Raw genomic sequence first — 24,890 nt, 5'->3', positions numbered from 1 at the left:
GTTTCGGTGCAAAAAGCCAGGGAGCGCAGCGTTGCGAGGTGGTGCCCAGCTTTGCAAACAAAGGGGACGGAAGACTCTGTGCCACCTGCTCTGTCACTTGAACAAATGTTAGGCATAAAACAAGCTACAAATCGCTAACTGTTTGTTGGATGATAACTTTGTGATCAGCAATTCCATCGATCATCAAGGTCAGCTTCTCTGCTTTTGTTTCTCAAGTGAACCAGTCCCTCGGTTCTATGCTCCTATAGGCAAGATGGTAAAGCAGCCAAGGATGTTAACTGCTTGGTGCCCTGACAGTAAACAGCATTGCAGAGCTGCACGCGCTCATTCAGCGGCTGACAGAGGTGTCCAGATGTTTCTGCATTAAACAGGGTGGCACAACACCTCTGCAGGAATTGGCAGGCAAGAATGTTTGCTTCTTGGCTTGGACTGAAAGCTTTTGAGTCGGCAATGTGAGGAAAATGTTGCCACCATCCGCAAACCAGAGAGAGCTTCTGTTGTGTCCATACATGAAAAAGAGGAAAAAACTCTCCTGCTCATTTTTTCCTGATTATTTTGTGGACAGTGAATTTACTAAAATTACCGGTTAAGGAAACGGTGAATGCCTCTGTGTTTCTTGCTGTAGTTGCTCATTGAGTGTGGGGCTGAGTGGGAAAAGGAGTAGTCTTGGCAAATGGCTTATTAGTCTCAAATAAATTATTCAGAATGCAGATTTGGATACAGATTGCAGGGAACGATAATGGAGATGGTTTTCTGAGTCTGTTCATGTTAGGGAGACATGGAGTATGCTTTTCAGGAATTCACTTAAGTGCAATCAGTTTAGAATAATGTAGCCTGGAAGTAATATTGCTGCCATCCAGCTAGTGTCTGTGGAACAGCATTCTCCTGCCTTCTGAAGCACTGGCATTGAAGATGGATAGATATGGAGATATTTCTATTTTGAGCTGCTGCCTTTTTAAATTTTTTAATTTTTTTAAAAGGGAAATTCATTCTCACCACTAGAGAGGGGCATGTTTTGGTTGAGATATTCCCCACCCCCCCCCCCCCCCCCCCGAGTGAAATACTGGACCACATCAGCATCCGATTTGGGTGCGTCATGTGGTTTCTCATGTGATGCTGGTCTCACTGCGCTTTGGAGAGTGAGCCTTTGTGACTCCGCACTCTTGGACAGTAGCATCCAGCAACATAGGATACTTTGGGGAGGGAAAGGAAAAGAGGCAGCCTCCCAGAAATGCCCGAAAGCCCAGAAAAATAAAGTTACGACAATTTGTTATAGTTATTGTTTCTTCTTAACTGTTTTGGCTTTTATTTTTAATTCTGGGTCTTCCCTTTTCTCTGTTCCTGCAGGCAGAAAGCTGCTCTGTTTGGAAGAAGCAAGGCAGTCTTTCCTCACAGCTACGATGCTGCACCGCTTTCGACAGAACCTGCTTTTCCCTCCATTTACCTGGGCGGCTGCTGCTCTTTCTGCTGCTGCTGGGGCTGCTGCAGTCTTGCTGCCTGCACTTCACCCAGGCTTGTCTGGCTCAAAACTCTCTCGTCTGTACACTGCTAAGGAAGAAGAGCGATGGAGCCGCGGATTTTTTTTATTGGTTCTGGAAGCCAAGGGTTGCAATATGTGATGATTTTGGGGTTTTCTGTGGCGGGGCGAAGGGAGGAGAAAGGAAGGGTGTTAATCTAGGATAGGGTGGGTGAAAGCTTAAAGAAATATTATCTAAAGTAATCCAGTGCTCGACAAGGGCATCAGCAACAAGAATCCAGCCTCTGCTGCTCCAGAGGATTAACATGGGGAAGTCACAGCGCTGCAGTCGGGTTTCACCTCAGTGTTGTGCTGGAGATGGATAAATAAGGTATCGGTTGCATCTGCCTGCTAAGGCAAAGCCAAGGGAGAAGGAGAGAGCGAGCGAATGCAAATGCAAAGGAAGAAGAAACGCTCTGTGCCGTTTGTCTGATTCTGTGGATTCTCACTGCAGAGAGGATGGCTTGATTAACAAAGCAATGTATGGACGGAGGGACTGTAAATTGTAGCTTGAGCATTCCTGGTGCTGTCAGGGAGTGAACTGATGAGTTAGGTGGCTGCCTATCCCCAGGGAAAACAGCAGCCTTGCACTCTGTGTGTATATATATATGTGTATGTACGTGCTTTTGTGTGTGTGTGAACATGTATAGAAATGAAAGAAAGACATTTCTGACCAATTTACAGAGGACGTTTGTGAGTTTGCTGGGTCATACTTGATTGCAGCTTGTATTTTCAGCTCTAGCTCTACACCCATTTCCTGACTGAGGTGGCACTTTGTGAAAACAGATGGTAGGCAGTATTCTTTTAAGAAATGTGAAAGCAGATCCTTTCCGCTTAACACCTTGAAGCACTGAGTCTTCTGCACTGTGCTGAGAGAAACTGTGGGGTTTCATTTTCTCCATCTTAAAATCTCTATAAACACAGCTGTATTCAGTATGGTGAAAAATTCTATACTGTAAATAGAAATGTGATCAATCTAATCAAAATAAATGCATCCCAGATGACTTCTAGACCAGCTGGCTACCACAGTCATCAGATGGCTAAATCCTCAACTGAGCATTTGTATTCAGTGTTATACTTGCATCTTTCTATTTTTCCCTTTTTTTTTTCTTAGATTTTCAAAATCAGTCTCAAATTGAAAAGGATTCTTCATATATTGAGAAAAGCCAATGCTTTCATTTGGCATTTGATTTCTGTGAAATGCAGCCGGGTGTACTTTTTATTGTGGAATCTGCTTGGGGTGGTTTTAGAGCAGGTAGACTTGTCACAGTACAGGCATATTTCATTTGGTAGGTATTTCATTTGGCTGTATCTGAACAATGCAGAAACAGGGAAAACAAGCACTGCACTCAGCTAGCAGGGCTTGGCATGGATTCTAGCAGCTGCCTATCGAGAAAGACAGGGTTTTTCCTTTCCTTTTTTCCCTTTAATACAAAGCCATAGACCATAATGTCATACTAAAATGTGTATGAGGGGATTTCCCAATAGTCATGGTGAGCTACCCTGCAAGACGCCTGTCTGGTCCTTCCACTATTTGTTCCCCAGCCTACAAAGGCAGCCCTGTGTGTCGAATTGTATTTAGCCAGCTGTTGGATAGCATTCTTGTGCTGGGGGCTAAGGAGTCTTATTACTTCCAAACTGTAGTTTTCTGTTTGCTTAAAGAAAAACAACTTTGGCAAGACAGCCATCTCTGCAAAGGAGTTTATGCCACTCCTATACCTTTCTGAATCTGTTGTGTGCTTCTAACTCAGGCAGTTTAAAGCAAGCAAGGAGGGAGGAGAAGAGACTCCGAACTTGCAGCTTCAAAGCTGCAGAGACGAGCAAAATGTCAGCAGCTTGTAATTAGGAGCCCATGGTTACGTCAGTGACTATATCTCTCCAGGAATTGCTATGAGATGTGCACCACAAAGCAAAGGAAGACTCTCATAACCTGGTTAAAAAGCCTGGCTCAAACAAGAAAGAGCAAAATGGATTAATGAATCTGCTGTGTTCCTAAGTCAGATGTGAATGGATTACATGCGCAAGGTTTGCTGAATTCTGCAGCAGTGAAGACTGAATTATGGCATGCGTTCACCAAAAGTGCAAATCTTTCAGGAAAAAATGCAGATGAGCAGTCTATCCTTGAAAATTTCTTTCCTAGCTCTATCTTATACAGGCAGCTGCATGACATGGAGGCATGCTCTGAAGGAAGAGACCGGCAAGCTGCACAAAGGTGTTTAAAAGGAAGGGTACAATTAGACACAAAGCAATCCTGCTGAAATTCTGTTCTGGCATTACAGATTTGATACTGAAATACCACCCCAGAGGAGACTGGCTGTGCTCTGGTGTGGTTTATATTAAGGCTTCTCTGGTTAAGAGCGAGGGGGGAGGGACAGGGCTTCCTGCAGCATCTTGCAGCCATGCAGAAGTCCCCAGGGCTCTGAGAAGCGGGAGGGATGGATGTGCTCTTAAAGGCACATGCCCAGATCCTGGCAAGGGCCTTTCTGACCTCTGCAATTATTTTTAGGCCTGTGAAGGCAACTCGGCAGTGCTTAAGCAGTGAGATTGCAGGGGGTGTTTAATCTGCTGCGACTGGCCTTTCTCTGTGTCATGGCTGGCAGAGGTTTATAGGGCTTTTATCAACACCCCTCCACCACATCCAGCATGCATGTCTGTCACTGTTCTCAAAGACCAGTTACTGGAGGTCTGGTGTGGTTCCCTGCTCCCAGCAGAAGTCACTTGCAGTTCAGCTCTGTTGTAGTTGCTCTTTAATTTACCAGGATAGGTAGATTGTATTATTCAAGCAGCAGTGGGGGTGGGTGGTTTTTGGTTTGGTTTTGGTTTGGGGTTTTTTTTTTTTTTGGACTGTGAACACAAATTTGTAGGAGGAGGTGACTCTGTATATTAAACCAATAGCTCTTTGAATTGTGTGTAGTATAATTTAAATATACTTACTTTAATTAATAGAAGGTTACAAAAGCTGGCATTGTCTGGGGCTGTTTAATTTACATCTTAGGTTTAGTCAATGAGCATAACCTGCCCGATTAGAATAGTGTATTCTGCACAGCCAACAGGGTGGAAGGCATTATTTTGCTTGTGTTAGTTCAAACAGCTGGTCATTAATGCAGGCCCCATCTCCAGAGTGAAGTGCTAGTGGACATGAATGGCTGCCTGATTAATGCTGCCCCTCGACGGGTCCTTCATCCAGCAGCGCCGCTCGCAGCAGAATAATGCGGCGGGATTTGATTGCGCTCTAACAGGGTACTGTGTCATTGTGTCACCGAGCCATCGGGGTTATTATGGGCTGGGGCAGACAGACGGGACACTGGGGTTACTAGACCGTGGCATTTTTAGAAATGCAGGGCTGACCTACTTAGAGTTATTCTTGCTGGCTGGCAGCTGCCTGGTGTGGGGCTCCCCCGGATAGGCTGCGGCTGTTGCTAGGGGGAATTAGCATGAATTTTTCCACATACAGACTCAGTGATTGAATGATAAAAGCTGACTGGAATTAAAGAGATTCTGTTCAGTATTATGCAGATTTATCTCCCTCATTTTTTTTTTCTCTCTGTCAAATGCATAAAAAGGAGCAGAAAACAGTTTGTTTCCATTTATTTTTGACCTATTTTTTTTTCCAGGGGAGGGCAGAAGTGTTGTGAGGTCATAATTTAATATTTAGGCTGGTGAAATGATATGATAGTGGGCATGCATCTTTAATGTATGGAAGATTAAAATGCTGCCTCTCTGGAAGGGAATGAAATGAATATATTTTGTGTTCTGGTCAGGCTGCCACCTCTTTTTATTTGAAGCCATGTCAGATTCTTTCATCTGGAAAGGGGAAACATATACCAGGTTTTATTACATAACATTACTCTTAGCTATTTTTAGCTATCTGTACTTCAAAAAATTAGTCCTATTTATGCTAGTGGATGAAATTAATCCCCAGGCTATGCCTTATGTATGTGGAGACAGATGCCCAGAGTAGCTGCAGTGTTGTGTGTCATGTTCAGCTGAAAAGATGTTTACATACTGCAGGCTTATCAGCACTGCATACCTAGCAGAGTGCTGGTGTCTGACATGAAATCAGATCAATTAGAGAACTCTTCTAGATTTCAGAGTATTTTTGAGGCCCTGGTTTGAAGTTGGAATCTCTAGATGGCCTTCTTTTATTTATCTACATCTGCCTAAAACAGTGCTACCTTTTCTTAGAACTCTGTGCTCCCTTAGGAAGCAAAGAAAAACAATACTCGGTGAAGAATCCTTTGATGTAATCATGAATATTTCCTTTGTTATTATCACTAATTATAGATCTTTGTTTAAACCGCTATTTCTCTCTGTGTGATCTTTTGCCATGCAAAGAAGTTCCAATTTAGTACTCATAATTTTAAGTTAAATATTCATAGCAATGCATCATGACATCACACTCAAAGAAGTGGGAATTTTCAAAATATGAGACAGTGGGGGGATGGGAGAGAAGGGCTCACATGCCTTTGGAATTGCAAAATAAATAATGGGACTCAGTGCTGAAAAGTAGTGAACTCATTTTTGTCTGAAACAGTTTAATTTCAAATATTTGGATGAATGAGATACCTTTTGGAGGAGTGTGAACAGCTTGCACATCTGAGGTACCCTTTAGAGGAGTGTGAGCAGCCTGCGCATCTCTCTGGACAGCTAGCTGCTTCCCTGGACCGAGAACTGTCCTGCCTTGGCCCCTGGAATTTATTGGGAAGATATAAAAAAATGAAACAAGAAATGGAGACATGAATTTGAATGTGTTCTGTGGCTATGGCAAAGCATTCAGTTTCTACAGATTTGAATTTCCTATGTCTTTTTCCTGGCATTGATTCATTACTGAAACTTGCACCACTTTCTTCTCTGCTCCTTCCTGACAGTCTCATGGAGTGACAGATTTTTGGAGAAGTGAAAGTGAGGAGGGGCACTATTTGATGCCCAGTAATTGTGTTTGCCTTGTCTGTCCTTGGAGGTTAATCCAGAAAGTTGTGGTCCCACTTCCCTCAGCAATATTCTCTTGATCAAAATCTGATGTCCTGCTCCCCTTTCCTGTAGGATGTTGCAGGATGCTAAGCAGCATACAGCCTTTGTCTACAGTTGTCTCTTGAGGTTCTTGCCCTGTTTGGTTATAGCCAGTTGTAGTTTCATCCAATTCACCTGGGATAATATCTGACTTGGGCTTCAGCAAATCAAAATAAGCATGCAATACTGTATTATGCACTACCCCAATTTCTAGAAAAAAGAATTTGAGCGTTTGGTATATTTGTGCTAAAAAAGAGGGAGTTCAAAGAAAAGCAATGAACAAGATACAGCACATACTCTTGGCAAAGAGTTGTGTCCTTGCTGTTTATCTGGATTTCAACACACTGATTGTTTATAGCAAACATCATATCAGTTTAACAAACCATCAAGTGACATATTAAATATAAAAAATATAGGGCACCAGAAATTGTATTCAATGAAAAGTTGCCCTGCTGAAAGTCTCTTCAATGAGATTTTTTCCAAACAATTGAATGTGTGAATGATGTGATCATAATACTTTAGGTAATTATGAGTAGCAGAAATTTGGAGTTAATGAAACAAACCGAAAATCTGAGCTCTGTGTGTGTGTATAATGCATGAGAAACAGGATGCCAGAGGAGTTTGAAATATATGTCTGTGTTGAAAATATTGTCAATTGTGCACATTCTTTTGAAAAACCCATGTTAATCACTTTCTGATGATCTCCTCTGAAGTTTCTATTCTTGCTACAACTTACACCTCCTACCTTGAAGTTTCTTATGTACTAAAGATTGTGTTGTATTTTTCAACATTCTTGTACTGTGACCTCTCCTGTGAGCTATGAAAGATCTATTATGCTGAGTTTCATGCTCTAGGGTGGCTAAGTGAATGCTGATTTACTGAGAGCATATGCAGGCAATGTTTTTTTTTTTGCCATCAAAATATCCAGAATCCTGCCACCGCTTGCAGCTGTGAGGTGGCTGTACTGATGGGTCTATTCCTGACATCAAAGTCTTGGCCAGTCATGGATTTGCTGAGCATTTTGTGATTTTATGGCAACTTTCTGTTTTTCTGAAAATGATCAGAGGATACAGGATATAGAGCAAGTCATCTAGATTCCTATGCCACAAGGAGTGAGTTGACTCCCAGCCTTCACCTCCTGCAGGGCCATACAGATCAGTTCTTCTGTAGCAAATGTGTTTCAGTTCCAATTTCAAACCAAAAGTACAAGGAATTGTCTCATATTTCTTAAAAGACTGGCAGTTAGCACATTCCTTTTATAGCAATGCAGTAGGGAATACAAATGTTTAACAAAATAATCCTTACAAGATTTTTTTTCTGTGATCCATTAACATGGGAACAAATTCTGTAACAAATGCTCCTGTAACAGCCAGGAGCAGCATTATTGTGGCTCCCACATTCCTGCTCTTCTTGCATCCATGCATGTGTGTGCCTGTGCACTGAGAATTGCTGCATACATGTAGTGTGTGGGTGTGTATACAAGACACAAGCATAACTTACACAAACACAGCCCTGATGCATATAGCATGCAATCACAGTTGTCTCAGTGTAGCACCAAAGTCTGTGCCTCTAGATATAAGATGCTGTTTTTTCTATGATGAAGAGTGGCTTGAGATGAAATGTAGGCAGTTCTGGTGTGTAGCACCAGCCATTGTGTTAATTCTATCATCCCATTCAACACCAGCAAAGACCAAAAAAATAATCATGTTAATGTGTGATAGGAAGGCAAAAAGGGTAGTGTGGTGAAAAATGGGGTGTACCTAGATAGCTGTGTTTCATAACCACTTGTGTCTTTTGCAAAATGAAATGTATGATGGGCTGTTTAAGACAGAGAGAGATATTTTGAATTATTGCTAATTCTTCCCTCCTGCTCTTAGGCCACACCTACTTCAAAAGTGAATCCAGACTCAGATCTTGACAGAGATCATGACCCTGTTGAAACCAATGGCTGTTTTATTCTGGAATTCGGTTGGGCCAGGCTTTCATCTCTTGTATTTTCCCCTGAACGTGTCTTTTTTTCTATACTCTTCCTCCAAAGTGTGGTGTTTCTGTTTCTACTTTTTTTTCCCCCTCTGATCCTCTGAACATTCTTTGAAAGGTTACTTTTTTGTTGAGCAATTTACTATAAATTTGCTTTTGAGTAGAAAAAAATGTGGGGAAATATCACTTCCCTCCTGAGCTAGTAAAGTAGCATTGCAGTGAGTCTCAATAATAATGTTTTTCTGAATACTCCTGTTTTCATCATAAAATGTCTTTAGTTTTTAATGAAAGGGAACAGGCAGTGAACAAAACAAATATGCCAAGGAGAATCTGGTCTCTTAACAGGCTGCAGAAACTTGGGTAATGAGATGGTTGGTGTCTTGACCTACAAAGCTAGGGCTCTTAGAAATGTCGAGGGCGGCAGAACGCAACAATTTCAAACAATAAATGCTTTCTAGCTCTCGAGCCACTTGTGCTGTTATCATTATTAAGGTTAACAGTGAATTCTTTTTTTTTTGACACTTTAGTGTTGCATAAAGAATACTCACGCCGATATTCAAAGAAATTATTCATATGGAGGCAGGTATACCACAGCTATGTCAGTTATGTCTGAGTTTGCCTTGTTTTTCTTTGTTATATATAGACACAGTAATTAGGCTCTTTTGAGGTCAAAATGTTTTTGATTTTTCAAAGTTTGAAACATTTGAAATAATGGCAGTTAGTAGAGCACTCTGGAGATAGATTTTTGTGCAGTATTTTATCTGCAGAAAACATGCAGGATGGAGGAGATGGTGCATGGTGCTGAAGACTTGGTATGGTTACAATTGAAACAAATGGCTGGTGAATCTTGATGTAAATCTCCTGCTCATGACCTCTACAGATGGCAGTGTATTACAGATCTCAGCTGCAATTCCTGCTAACACACACATACACTGTGTTAGCTGAACTATATTTGTTGTGTCATCTCCAGCATCTCTTCATATTACTCCTTTAAAACTAAAAGCTAAAATTGTTTGCAACTGCAGATGAGATCACAAGCTCTAGTCTTTCGTTCTTCACCTTGAAATGGCTGGTAAGATTATGCACCTCTGTGAGTTTTCTGAATATACCTCTTTTATAAAGAAGCAGAAGTTCCAGCACACCTCAGTGCCCTATTTGCTGTGTCACAGCCTGTGGATCTTCTTTCCATCAAGGGTTTTATGTTAAAAGCCAGGGAATCACACACCTGCCTTCAAATTTGACTTTGGTTCCTTGGGATGATACTCACCAAGATTTTTGTGATGTTTGTGATTGTGAAGAATTACTTGCAAATGTTAAAAATAACGTCCTCTGGTGCCCATATTTGTATTATCTGTTCACATTTGATATGAGTTTAGCTGAATATGAGACATGAGATTAAATATGATTCCATTCTTCTGAAATGTTCTCTTTCCCTTTTTTTTTATGAAAGTAATCCTATTTATTTTAGAAGCAAGTGAATGGCAGGCCAAGGAGGCAAAATGAGCAGATAATGTTTGATTTCACAAACCAGGTATTTGTGTTATGATGCATTCCTAAGAAGTAGGACAGGGCACTGTGCGGATCAACTTGGTTGTGTGTTTTCAAACAGCAGATCATTTAAAATCACGGCTATAAGGTCAAGTGAAATCCTGGCCCTGGTGGAACATTGGAGAGCTGGGTTCACTGGGGCCAGTGAACTGGCCCACTTCAAAGGGAGTCTCCAAAGTTTCAAGTACTGCCAGCATTTGGTTCCTTTCTTTGCTCAGCCCAACTGATGCTGTTTTCAGCTACTTGGCAACTGCAAAGAGAGGCAATGCCCTTCATTTAAATCAGCTTTCCCCCATAAACCTTGGCTTCTTGTTAACCTTAGGTAGTCCTGGATATCTCATACTAGTATGGACTATAACAGGAATTTGAAACATGCAAAAAAATTCAGAAGGTAGCCAGTATTTTGGAACAGCACTGCTGTGTAGTTCAAGATTTCTGGATGAATTGGACATTTCTGTTGCAGAGCATGTTAGAAGAAATGCACGGCAGTCAGTTTTGGCTGTATTCCTGTGCTGCATAATGATGGAAGCCAATAAATTCGGTTAAAGCTCTGAAATTTTCTTACTCCATGGGTCTACAACCAGGAAAAAACACCCCTCTGTTCATCCACCAGATTCAGTTCTGCTCAGTCCCTTCAGAGCTTATATCTTAGGTTGTCACACCTATTGCACGCAAATATTTTTAAACATGCAAATTATTTAAACATTCAGTTCATCTTGTCATTGAGCCATGAGGACTTAACATCCATGATGATTTGTTAAGTCTGTGATTATTGCTGGATTCTAGATGGTACCCATGCCCTCCTGATAGCCACTAGTTTATAATTTAATGTAAGTTCTCACATATGCATTTTCGTAGAAAGGATGAAATGGATTTTTGTCACTCCTTAATCCTACGTCAAAGGGTAGAAAATGCAAGGTTTTTTTCTCTGTGAGCTGGATGGACATCAGAGACTCTCCTCACTCTTTGGGTCTCACAATCCTGCTTTGAAATGTCTTTTAAAGAGATGAAAAGGGTGTATTTGCAGCTTTAAAACCAAGAACTTTGCACATTACTGAAATAAATAGTTCTCCCTTTTATTTTGGAGTCTGCATTGAGATAATACACAGAAGCAAAAAATCCATGGTAGACTTCTATTTTATTGTTTCCTTATGTCCCATTCCCCCCCTCCTCAATTTATTTTTGGGGTCTGGAAAGAAAAGCATACTGAAAAGCCCCAGTGTATTGATGTGTGAAATTGAAGGTGTTGCTCACTCTTATGATCAAGCCACTGTGCCTTTTGACAGGGCTACATTATAAGAAATATATTGGAAAAAATGTACCTAAGTATGAAAAATTCCTTAAATTCAGGGTGTGTTCATACAAAGTGAAGTTTCTACAGTGTGGAAATCATTAAACCTGATCCAGAAAAAATGCGAGGTGCCCCAGCCATTGAGATGTGAATCTCTTTAATCCACACAAGCATTACAAAAATCTGAAACATGTGAAAGTTCAAAAGCTGCAAAGCCATTACATGACTTCTTATTCATTTCTCAAATATTGTAACCTTCTATTAAACTGTAAAAAGACTTTTTCTTATATTTTTTTCTTTTCATAAGCAATAGATCAGTCACTCGCTAATGTGTTACTGCACATTGTGAATCTGAAAGTTTCACTTGGTTATATCTACTTGGATATAAATTTTTGATTTATTTTAGAGCATTTTATGTAGCATTTCAATGGTTGGTAATTTGCATCTTTTCAGCAGCTGCTGTTAGGGAGGGGGGAAAGGGCATGACTGAGTTCATTTTTAAATTTTTGTTTAAGATCTCAAACAATTTCACAGTACATTTTGATGTAACTTTGCATTATATGAATGCATGCTAATTAAAAACCAAACCAATAAAAAAATCTTAAGAAAACTGAAGCAACACAAAATTTTTTTTTCATCTTAGCTTTGCATCTCTGAAGTACACCAAGAGAAGCTTCAAATCCAGTGAAAACTTCAGAGAAAACAATTAATTACTATTTCCAAAAGGACACACTTAGTTGGTAACAGAAATCCTTAGCCCAAGGATTTCCCACTGCCAACAACCTTCTAAAGTGCACATATGTCTAACTCCAAGGGCCCGAATCTTTATTCCTGGTCCCAGGCTGTCTCCCTGCTGCTCCAGTAGCCAAACCTTCTGCAGAGGCTTGGGCAGTTTGACAGATTTGGCTTTCCCTCTATGGGAATATTAATTTGTTTTGCATTTGCAATTGTAACATTAGGCTCATTTTTGATCCTTTTGCCCTTTCTGTGGTCAGTTATACAGCCCTAAAGTTTTCAAATAGTTGTCTCTCACTGGGGTATGAGTTGTGCTTTAGGCTCTTTGCTTAAATGCAGTTCTTATTGAGATAAGGCTGCTGGGAAAGGGAGAGAGTCCCATATGTCTGATGGTTTTGTTCTAGGAGCAGCCAGAAATGTACTGTTACACTACAGTGTCTGAAACAATAATAGATCTTCACATATAGGATAGCTGGCTTTCTTCAGGATAAAAAAAGAATAGAAAGTTTCATATTGATTTGTCATTTGAAAATCAGCCACAAATTTTTGTAAGTGAAACTCTTGCAAGACGAGAGTGTAATTACTAGAACCAGTTGAGGTTGGATTTTAAAATGGCGGGCAACTGTAGAATCTCACAAAGAGACTTTTTGAGTCCTTTTACCAAAAAAAAAAAAAAAAAACTTTAAAAAGACAGGGAGAGGCCTGTTTTCCACATAAAAATAGTTGGCAACCTGACTTTCATCGACTTGCCAAATGATGTATCAGAGGGGCTGAGGTAATCCACTAATTTCTGAGGTGGTGAAGAAGAAAGGTGAAAGTGGGCTAGAGATAGGAGCAACTGCAGGAGCAGAGGGAAAGGTCAGCTGAGAACTCAGGGATCTCTAGAGGACACCACATTTTCAAGCAATATTCTGCATTTAGAGTTATAAAACCTAAGTAAAACAAATGTCTCAAACCTGTGCCAAGACCCAAAGAGTTTGAAGGTAAACATTAGATAAGAATTAGCTGTATTCATTCTGTCCTTTGCTGCCAAGGCCTCACAGCACAACAAAGGACTATTGATCAAAAAGGTCATGTAGAAATGGGCAGGGTTGGAAGAAACTGAATTAAAAAAAAAAAAAACCCAAATGAGACAAATACAAAAATAGTAACTCAGAGATGGAGTTCTGTACATCAGATATTTCTCACATACATTCATTTGTCTGCACAGATATAGCGAATATCTATCATTTTCTTGGTTTGCACAGTGACATCCCCCTGTAGTCTCCACAGCTTGAATTAGTGAGTATTACATGTATCCCTCTAAATAAAGTAGAAAAAGAAGCAAAATAAAACATGGTGTTGTTCTTTGGTTTTCCTCTCGGTGCTCTACACATCTTGCACAGATACTTAAGGCTGCTCACATGCAAAGTGGTGGCCTATGGAATATTAATCCCAATATTACTGGATGGGATGTGCCTGGCCTTGTCTGACCCTTGCTGCTGGGCCAAAGGTGGCAGCTGTGGCATTTTACCCCAGAGATACCTTTGGCCGGCTGGATGCTGCAGCTAGGCACTCGGAACAAATCCAGGCAAAGTAGAAACTCAGTTTACCTCTGGTGGAAAAGGTTCAGGCGATGGTGAAGAGAAAAAGGAGAGGATTAGAGTTTTAATCCAGAGTTTTAATCCAGAGTTTTATTCCAGGATGATAGACCTCTGAATCTTGTAACAGCTCCCAAGACAATCCCGACCGCATGGTCCCGTTTCCTTTTAAGCCCGGGGACAGGGGGAGGGAAGGGACAGGTGAGGCACCAACCAGGTGGGAGGAGGGGAAGGCTCAAGGGATAAAGACACTTGGACAGGCCAATGAGCCCGCACCTGAGGGGCATCTTTTGAACTTCTGCCAACCACACCACGACCCTGCTGGAATGTTAAGATTGATGGACAGCTCTCAACAGGAGGGCAGAGGGGGAGGGAAAAGGAGAGGTTGGCACACCTGGGGGGTTGGGATAGGTGAAACAGGAAATGGCATCACACTGCAACAGTGGCCAGTGGTGACTGACCTATTATTGAAGTATTTAGGATTCCCATAGTAGCAGCAGCAGCTGCTAAGGGATATTATATGAAGAAGCTGCTGTTATCTTGATCTTCTTGACCAGAAAGGCTTTTTCCTTCCAGGAAGTTACGTGGTAAAGAGGAATAATTCTTTGTAGCTGGGATCTGCAACTTGTCAGCCTCTCATATCCTGAAAAATATTAATAAAGCAATTTACTATGTGATTGCGGCTGGAAAAAAAAAGCTTTAAAGTACAAGAGATTCTAGTGTCATCTGCAGTCAGAAATCTGCTAAGTGTGTTTGTGTTTTGGGGGGCAAGTGGAAAAAGAGCATTCCCTGTGAATGACAAGTGCCAATCTCATACTGTCATGTTACCATTGTGGATGAATAAAGAAAAAGGCCCATTATATTATATCTAACTAGGAAGCAACTTAACAAAGAAATACACTGTGTTGTTAGTGAGAGGAAGGATAGACTTGTGGTTAGGGCACAGGAGTTGCTAATTCAAATTTCTGGCTCTGCAAGAGACTTCCTTCGTGGCCTTGGGCGACTCATTTGCTGCCACACTTCAAAATGGGAGCAGCAGCCAAAGTGGAGAGAGAGATTTCCTAGAGAGATACCTTCCCATTGCAGCACTCAAATGGGTACCCAAGTGGACGGATCTTCGGGAGGTTGCAAAGAGATCTTTTGAAAATGTGCAATAAAAGTAGGAAGTATAGAGTTTGGACACTTTTTTCTCCTTGTTTCTTTGCTATTTCCCCTTTCCCCCCTCTCCCCCCATTCCCCCTCCTTTCTTTTTTTCTTGTCTCTTTTTCCTACAAAACTCTGGCTCTGATGCTGGTTATTGAGCATTTGAGAATCTGATCCTTGACCTCCCTTGGGATTCTGACTTAGTCATTTTAAGGCCTGGTTTCCCAGCTGAAAATGGAGATAACAATGCTTTCTTTATCTTACTGCCTGCCAGTTTTGTCTCTTTAGACACTGAAGCATTGGGGAGAGGGATTACCTTCTATATACAGGTATTTCGCCCAAATCTTTGAGAGGGATTGAAAGAAATAGGAACTTGAGGCATTAGTATGATGAAAAGAGGCACACAAATGGTGGTAGAAGCAGCCATTTTGGTTTTTAATCAGTAATGAGCCCAATTCAGTAGTATTAAAGACTCTTAGAGAAGATAATTTGTGTCTGAGTCAGGATTTCTTTAAGACTTGGGAATGCTGAGATTGAAACTTGTGGATTGAGCATATCTAACCAGAGTTACATTAGAATCTGTGTTGAAGTATGTTTTCAATTATATTCTGTTAGAAAAGTAATGCTGAAATTTATCTTAAGTTGTCACAGTGCTTCAAAGCATGGGCTTTTCCTCTCTCTAAGTCCTTGAACAGACGCAGGATGTGTTGTGGCAAAACTGTTTCCAATTAAGTTGATGCATTCTGTTCTTTAATGTTTCAGGACTTTAAGTTAAAGGAAGAGTTCAGAAGGATGATTCAGATAAATTTGCCTAGAAAGCAGTCATTTGCCTGAGTTTCTGTGGCTGCGCTGTGTTGGGTCACCAGGGTGACACATAGCCATGAACTTCACTGACATTCTGCTGATTAATATTGGCTGGGGATCCTTCTTTGAGGCAGGTCACTGAATGTAAAAGTAGGAACTTGAAGCATCTGGGTTAAGGGAAATAAGTTTTCCAGCAAATTTCTCTGCTGCTTGTATCTGCTGTAAATTTTTGCTTAAGTATAACTTGTCTAGCTGAACAAGTTTTGGGAGTTCCAGGGTTTTCCCCTGACTATCTGAAGCATTGCTCTTCATTACCCATCATTTCATGGAGTGCTATGCTGAAAACTTCTGTTGTGCTGAAGATTAAAAAGAGCTTAAGAGAGTTTTTTTCAGATAAATGTATGTACACACAGAGCACATTAATTGTTCAGGTCCAATTCTCCAACTCAAGACAAATACTTGCACATGTACATTCAACACTCTTATTTGTTGGTTCTTGGAGCTGCCTCTGCACTCCAAGAACTCCAAGAGTTCGTCCTTCTGAACTCCATCCCCAAATAACCTGCTCTAGCAGCCTTCTGTGTGTTCTTTCTCATGCATGCTGCCTGCATTCCTGCAACCTGCTGGACAAAGGCTCCCCTGATGAACCCCAGCTAGCCAGGTCACGCCAGAACTTCATTTGACTCACTGATGTCCACTGCTTTGCAATGACTGGCCTGCTCAGTTCTGTTTTAGCTCCAGGACAAATTTGGGACCACTCAGGATTCATACTCAAGCCGACTTTGGCAAAGATTAAATATATGTGGAAATGATGATGAAAATAAATCCCTGCATTTTCATGTACTAAATGAAGAATGAAACTTGTGACATGAAAAAATGGTGAGTTTCTTACTCTGGTCATTGTCTTGTTGCAGGAGTATGTGCAACTGGCAGTCAGTGCTGAGTGACTTTAGGATTTTTTAAAATTTGAAAACATTTTTTTTGTTCTTTCTTTTTCTTCTTTTTTTCTTTTTAGTCCATAAGAATTAGGTGTATTGTGAGTAAAGATATTACTGAAGAAATTCTCCTAATATCGTCCACTTAGCTGGAAGAAATTTGTGCAGGTATTCAGTAATGAATAAACCATCCATAGGAAAATATAAGGAAAATTCTTCATAAATTCTGAGTAGCTTTTTCTGAGGATCAAAAAGTTTCTTCAGCTTCTCTTCACTAATATAATCTTATCTGTGTGACCCTGCAAAGTGTTTTCACCATTACTGCAATCTGTCAGTATGTGCAGTGACAGGGATTGTAAGAAGATAAAAGCTTGGATCTCAGTTTCCTACTTGTTATTGATGTGTTTAGTACATGTATTAAAAAAATCAGGTAACTCAGAAGTTTAAGTATCAAGCTGGTAGTAACTGTGAAGCTGCTTACACTTGGTTCTCTTAAAACTAGATCCAACTTTAGTATTCTTAAAAAATCAGTTTGAAATCTGGCACCTGAAAATATTTTAAAAAATCCAATATAACATTAAGCCACACTGTAATTCAGAATGGTGTCCTTCTCTAGGGTTGAAAAGGCAGATCAAGTCTCTCTTCCATCTAAAATTTTAGTTGCAAGCTGTTTTAAATAAACTTCCTGGACACAGAAGATACTGAAACTTTGATGTATTTTGATGTATGCACCATGGGATAATTGCACTATTTCTGAATGTTATTTGGTCATATTATCCATGACAAGTATGCTGTTTCCCTTGTCTGTGTTTATAATCTTAGCAGTGTGTTTTTATCATAGAAAGAGCATATGCTTTTCTCTTAGTATAAACAAGAAAACCCAAGAAAAATAACCCAAATTTGACATGGGTCCCCTTAGAACTTGGGGAAATATAATATCTCTCTTAATGAGAGGTAAAAAAAAAAACCACCAACATTTATTTTGCTTAGAGGAAAATGTAGAATATTAGATCTCATTCTAGAAATCTTAGGGCTCTGGGCTGTGATGCTTAGGAAGGTGGAAAGGTTATGTTCTGTGTAGAACTGTATACTGGTCACCAATTCTGAATTAATTCCTGACCAGCTGAGTGTGTTCTGTCCACTTTCTAAACCATAGCAGAAATCTATTTCAGTGTGGTGTCAAGCTGGGGCTATTTGAATGAGCAAATTTAAGAAAAAAGAAAGAAAAAAATAAACATATTCAATGAAAGAGTAGTGAAATCATTTGCTATAAATGAATGAGTGATCTTAAAAAATGGAGGAAACTTCCAAACCAATGAAACCAAGATATTTTTATTCAAAGTCTAGTATATACATAGGAGTTTAATTGACATGCCCTATTATTTACTCTGAGAATCTATTCTGAAGTTATTGTGTTGCTCCTGTCAATGCATTATTTTCCCCAGACAAAGTACCAAATGACTTTTGCAACAAACACTATGCATTGCCTGACAGTTGCTTCATGGAGAAGTGCAACATGTTTATATCATTCTTTCCTGCCTACAGGCCTTAAAACTTATTTACAGGAGAAACCACAGCTGCTTTTTTTCCCAAAGAGCATCAGTGTTTTTATGAGTGGTGACATGACTCAGCTTTAATACCAGTGACCTAGATCCTTGCCATAATGGGCATTATCTCAATAGTCACAGCACAGTCATTTGAATGTTTCAGTTTTGCACAAGTGGGACCAAATACAGAGAGATTATACAATAGCAAGTAGATCCCTAACAGTCAGAACTGCTGCTCTGTGTTGGCATACAGCCTGTAAGAGACAGTTTAAATATTATCAGTGGCTTTTCAAATTTTGAGTAAATAGGGCATAATAAATGTTGTAGGGATGAGATAGTGAAGTTATGGATTTTGCAATTGCTTAACTTAAATGAGACTATTTCCAGCAACAAATAACATTTATTCATAAAAAGAAAAGAGGCAGAACATCACAGACACACTGCCTGTTTTTTTTTTGGCAAAAGGATGGCATTTTGATCCATTCCTTGTTGACTGGCATCTTACACTTTTACTTACCTGCTGATTGCTGCTTACAGTATTAACTTGATCTCAAGCTTATTGACAGAAGAGTGCCTTTGTTGTGGCAAAAGCACACTTGCACAAGGCGTTTGTGGCCAACACAATACTAGTAGGAGTGTGTAGATTGCCTAATGACTTCAGGTGTAGCCAGCAAACTCTCACTGGCGTGTTGTCCCTCAGTGAACACTTTAGGAACCCCTCAGGTTCCTAAAGTTACACCTGCACCAGAAACACTTTGATGGCTCAGGGATTAAATTACCTTCATTTCTTGCCTTCATCCTTTCTTTCTTTTTTCCCTCTCCACCATCCATCTGGCCTTCCAAGGATTGTATATTGACTTTTTGCCCTAGATTGTCACTGAGACAAGGATAAACAGAGTTTCTGTGTGGGATTGTTTTGTAAAGGTCAGATTTTTTATATCCTTTTTCTAACTTCTGGTCTGAGGTTTTGATCATTTAGGCTAAATGCTTTCAGAGATAGCATGTCAACATTTTAAGGTGCTTGAATTCTTGCATAAATTTAAGATTTTATAAATAATTACTACATTGCATAAAAAATGCCTACCTTTTGACTGAGTTAGGACTGCATCTAAAAGACTAAAAATAGATCCATCAGTGCCTAAGGGCTTTGACTCTTTACATGAATTCATGGATGAGTTTACTTGGAAAAAATTGACTGGCACTGGAAAACAGAAGCTGGACAAAATTAACAGCAAATCCTCTATCCTCTCAGCAAAGCAGATCTGTTGACTGTCAGCTGGCCTAGATTTTAGAGTGCAAAACCGCTCAGACGGTTGCTGAGCATCAGTGGCTCAGAGAGTTGGGGAAATTAGCCTCTGGTTGTGAGCATAATTGGATTCCATTTGGAGAACTTTCAAAGTTTTAATATTTTAAATATTTGAGTGAAGGAAAAGTGGTTTATTTTCATTGCTCTGTCTAAAGGGCTGAAGGGTATTTTCGTTTTCTGGTTTTAACGCCTAATTCTCCTCAGAGGATCGTAGCGTACATGCTGCTTTATAAAGGCCACCTTTTGTTGTCCTTACTGAAGCACCTACCTCCATCCACCCCTTTTCTTGTTGGAATACCCTGTAAATGTGGCAAGAAAACTGGTACAGTGAGAGCAGTGACTGCAAATGCATAAACAGTTACCACCTTTGAACATGCCAAAAGCACATGTCCCGCTTCAACAGCCCTCCTTTTTATTGTAGTAAAGTTTTAGTAAGACTTGAGAATATCAGAAAAGTAAAACCAGGATTATATTTAAAAAAAAGCCATGAAAAACTCTCACTAGTTCCTCTTGAGGCTCTTTAATGTTTCCTACATGCCTGAGGAGGGCTTATATTTGCAGCAGTAAGTCTATTTTCATCTCAGTTAAATATACAAAAAATTTTTTTATTTTTTGTTTTTAATATTCTAAAGTGATTTAATGGAAGATCTTGCTTTTTTATGTACCCCAAACCAGTACAGATAATAATTGTCATCCTCTTTGATTACTATTTCATTAATAGTTGGTAATGATCCTTCAATTCTATATTTGCATGGACCACTACCCATTCCCCAACATTCCAAAAGATGTCCATCAGGACATACATATTAATTAGGCAGAATTGTGTAAGCTTTCTTACCAGAACCACAAGGACCAGTCTTAGGATATTACATAACAAAATCTTTTAAGGTTAAAAGAATGTTCTCAATCATTTATTCTGAGGAAAAAAAAAAAAAAAGAGGGCTTAAATATGAAGAGAAATTAGATTTCTTGATATCCAGAGCTGAAACATTCCACTTAGAAGTAATACAGAATCCTGCAGTTAATAATCTAACTGAAAATACTCATATATGTGTGCATGTATGTGTATGCATCTCTATCTATCTCTGCTTTTCCTTGAGGTTGGTTTAGAAGTTTGGTCTGGAACAAACTTGGCTGTTAGAGAGAACTCCTCTGTGTTTAGTAAGGCCATAAATGCTAATTAACACAGGTAAGACAAATCAACACTTCACTGATCACAAAAAAATTCAGACTTGATGTGACATGTAGGGGTAGAAGAGCTGCATCCATTTGGGCATCAGTGTGGCTGCAAAATCCAGAGCATAATGTACTGCAAGGGAGAAGGAACAAGGAATTATTGTGTGCATAATATTCACAAGCACAAGTGACAAATCCAGAAGGAAATATGAAGGAGAGAACTCTAGAAAATGTTTACTGCCCTGAAAAAGTATTTAAAGGAATGTTCAGAATAATGCATTTCCCCAGTTACACAATACAAACAGCAGAGGGAATATTGAGAATTGGTTCCTAGGTATGTGGAAACTATTTCTGATTACGCTGATATAACTCATGCTATGTGGCTTAAGTGAGGCTGTGATAGATATGCAGTCTGTGTCAGAAAGAGAGCATTTAATTATGTAAATCTGATTAAAAGCTACTGCATTGTAACAATGAAAATAACTAAAACATCTGTTAAAAATATAATGAATAATTTTTAAGAGCTGAAGATGTCAGGGTTAATTATTTGATTTTAAGGTCAAATTCCAAGTGCACTCCATCATTCATCTACCCTTTTTACACAGAATCTGTTAAAAAAAATCAGAGAGGAAAGGAAATATAAGTGGGGGAGAAATTGGTGTTTCCAGCAGATGTCATAAAATTGTGCACTTTTATTCTACCTGAAATTAATATGCCTTGACATATAAGAGGTATTAAATTTTATTTCTGGATTTATCACTCTATACTTCTAGTATAAAATTTTACATTCAGTCTTCTCTCCAGACCTACATAAATGCATTTCTCTTTACTCATCTCCAAACATAGAACAATTGACAATGATTAGACTGACAGAGCACCACTGTTTGCTCAGCAACAACTCCCATCCACCCCAAACCCTTTCTGTAACATCTTCCCTCTTGCACATGGTAATATCTTTTTATAAAAGCAAGTAAGTTCTGTGGACAGTTTTGAGTAGATTTTTGCTTCAATTTAGTATTTTGATTGGAAATTAATGGATGTTTCTTCAGTCAAATTTCTTTTTCTTTGTGAGAATAGGTGAAGATTCCTCTGATCAAAGTTTGTGAGGCAGACTGACTTCATGATGAAGCTTCTGATCTCATAGAAAAAGTGCCTGTTGGCAGAAATGCACATAAGAAATTCTGTCAAAAGTCTACAGGCACCTTAACTTCTGTAGATAAAACCAAGCTTTTCCAGTGCTACTAGATTTAAGAGAAATGAGGTGATCTTATTTCCTTTCAGTCAGATTAATGAAATATGCTCTTACACATATCTCAGTGAAGGTAAGTTACTCTTTTTAGCAAAGATTTCACTCATATTAGTAGAAACCCAAAGAGGAATTTATGCTATTTGTGACATTGAGCCAAATTACTTTCTGACTATCCTCTGAAATAATTTTTGCTGCTTTACACCTCATTCCCTATTCCTATTGCTATCAGGTTCCTCCTTTTTTTTTTCTTCAGACTCTTAAATTGTTGCCAACACAATTTAAAGCCCTTTTCAGAAGATATTTTTTTCTGATTTTTCCAGCTAAGGAAGGATCTAAAGGAAACAAAAAGAAATAATTGATGCAGAAAAAGTTGTGGAATTTACTGCAGCTGGCAAATTTGGAAAACCAATGTTTATGATTTTAAAGTAAGAGTATCCAGGTTTGTAAAGAACAGGCCCACAGTAATGTTCAATGTGTCAGTTGCATTCTCTATGCACTCCAGAATGTTCAACACCTCTTACCTCCAGAGGACCCGAAAATAAGAGAGCTGCCTGTCTCTAATGGCTTTTTCCTGAGCATCACTTGCTGTTTTTAGAAACATGACCGTGGACCAGACAGTTGTTTAGGGTAGACCAATGCTTCAGTTCCTGTGTAAACCTTTCCTTCTCCCCTTAGGGACAAAACTGCCTGCACTACTTTGCCAGTCTCCAGTTTAGACTGGAAGTATTTTATGGCAGAGGTAATATCTATTAAAATTAAAATTTTAATAGATAAATAATTAAAATTTTAATAATTAAAATTTAAAATTTTTAATGTCTAGCTTGCATGTAAATTTGAAGGCATAGATAAACATAATGCTAGATACAATGAAAAGAACAGTTCTGGGCTTGTGTAAGAGAGAAGCAGGATGCATTCTCTGACATTTGTTTGTGGTTTACATCAGTGGTTGTCCATGATAAATATTTTTGTAGTGATTTCCAATTTTTCTCGAGGTAGATTGAAATAGAGGATGGTTTTGTGATAGTTTGAGATACTTTTATTATGTAGATGACTTTTTCAAATCTAGTGGTTCGTTCTGGAATAAGAAGTGGTTTCTACAGCTTAGATAATAATACCAAGTGGAACTTGGATGATTTTCTTGCCTTTAATGTATCTTAGATGTACACATGCAGGTCAGTGTCTCAAAAATAGAGAGGAAATAAAAAATTTTTAATCAACAGACTCGAGGACTGCAGCCCAGAAGATTCTTATTTTTAATGTATCCTGTTGATAGCAGAATGTTTTACCAGTACAGAGCAAAAACAAAATGATGAACACTTATTTAACTGGAATACTTTCAAATAAACAAATCTAGTATTAATTTGTCTAAACATTAATTATTATATGTTTGCAGACATATTAAAGTATGTATGCATTTCAGGATGACCACTTATGGGTATTACCAGAAGGGCTGACAGGTTAATATTGAAGAGTGATTGAGAAGAGAATGGTTTTATTTCAAGGGTAGCTGTTGAAGCTCAGTGTATAGGACTGGCTTTGGGTCCAGGTAGAGGACCCAAAGTTGTGGAAGACAACTTGGTAAACTGCACATTAGACAGCTGTTGTATAAAGGATATACAGGAGAGCAGCCATTCAGGAAAAGTGCTGAAATTAGCCTTTAGACAGGGACCCCTTAAATGTCAGGGGAAATTTTGAACATGGGTGTTAGTGGTGTTAGTATTTTGTTCGACTGTCTCAAGTTTATGGTGACAGAGTCTCACCTGTGGGATGTGGGAAATGACTCCACCACCTATGTGCTCATAGCACAGTGACTTGCAACACACTTGACACTCTTTTGTAAGAGAGAAGTATCATTAAATGAGATGAGCCCATTTATTTGCAAGAGCCTGCTGGGTAATAGCAGAAACAGAACAATAGAAATGAGGCAGACCAGCGAGAGGAAGCAAACATAAATCTAAGATGCTGAATTCTAGTGAGACAAGAGTGGCTTGCAGGACGAATGCTTCTCTTAATTTACATCCTGCCTCCTTCCTCTGGTTTTCCCATTATTCTGTAGGGAATCCCATTACTGATTTAGATCAATAGCAGGCTTCCCAAGGTATTTGTGCTCCTGTGTAACATCTTTGTTGTTGGCAACAGGGACGGTGGGATTGAGTGCATCCTCTTGCTGCAAGTGTGCTCATGACACTAAGCTGTTGACACTCTGTGGAGCAGGGATGCCATCCAGAGGGACCTTGGCAGGCTTTTAGGAGGTGGGTCTTTGCAAACCTCATGAAGCTTAACAAAACAAAGTAATAGCTCTCAAAGTATTTGCAAGGTCCTCAGGTCAGGGCAGTGCCAAGTCCAAGTGCAAGTACTGGTTGGAGAATGGATTGAGAGCATCTCTGAGGGGAAGGACTTAGAGGTGCTGGTCGGTGAGAAGCTCAAGATGACCTGAACTTCCAATTCATAAAGCCAAGACTGTCCTGCACTACACCAAAAGCAGCATGGCCAGATCAAGGAAGGTGATCCTCCCACAGTACTCTGCTCTCGTGAACCCTGCCCAGAATGCTGTGTTCATCTCATTGACCCCCAAAGACCATCTTGGAATAAGTCCAGAGGACAGCCACAAGGATAATCAGAGGTCTGGAGCACCTCTTGTAGAAGACAGGCTGAGAAAGTTGGGGGTGTTCAGCCTGGAGAAGAAAAGGCTCCAGGGAGCTGCCAAGGCAGCTTCACAGTACCTGAAATGGGCCTACAAGAAAGCTGGGGAGGGACTTTTTACAAGAGAATGCATTGACAGGACAGGTAAATGAAGGAATAGCTCTCAGAGTGTTCACCAGCTTTGGAAAAACTGCATGTGACTTTGCATAAGGCTTGAGAAATTATTGATTTTCAGACAATGCTATGACTCATAATTCTATTGCTGGAATGTTTATGTTTGATTTTTGCTGCTTAGAATTATTTTGAAACAAGGGTGCTGTTAGGAATACCTCTTGAATGAAAATCCTGAATAAGAATGAATTTCATCCATTCTGAATGTCATAGAAAATCAGTTTCAGTCTTTTTTCTGCCCTCAAAAATTCCTGAT

At 39.6% G+C, this 24,890-nt stretch overlaps 1 long non-coding RNA gene across 1 annotated transcript; it reads left to right on the top strand.

Annotated features, from left to right (window-relative positions):
* Positions 1-228: 228 nt before the first annotated feature.
* On the top strand, positions 229-5,817 carry LOC139601720 (uncharacterized). Its single transcript, XR_011683002.1, has 2 exons — positions 229-1,256; positions 1,348-5,817. It is a non-coding gene; the product is annotated as an uncharacterized lncRNA (long non-coding RNA).
* The last annotated feature ends 19,073 nt before the right edge of the window (positions 5,818-24,890 follow it).

This window comes from Agelaius tricolor, unplaced genomic scaffold (genome assembly GCF_023055355.1).
Source record: "Agelaius tricolor isolate 1412-34295 unplaced genomic scaffold, bAgeTri1.0.p SCAF_2, whole genome shotgun sequence".
NCBI classification, from domain to species: Eukaryota; Metazoa; Chordata; class Aves; order Passeriformes; family Icteridae; genus Agelaius; species Agelaius tricolor.
This window is presented reverse-complemented; position numbering and strand designations above follow the sequence as displayed.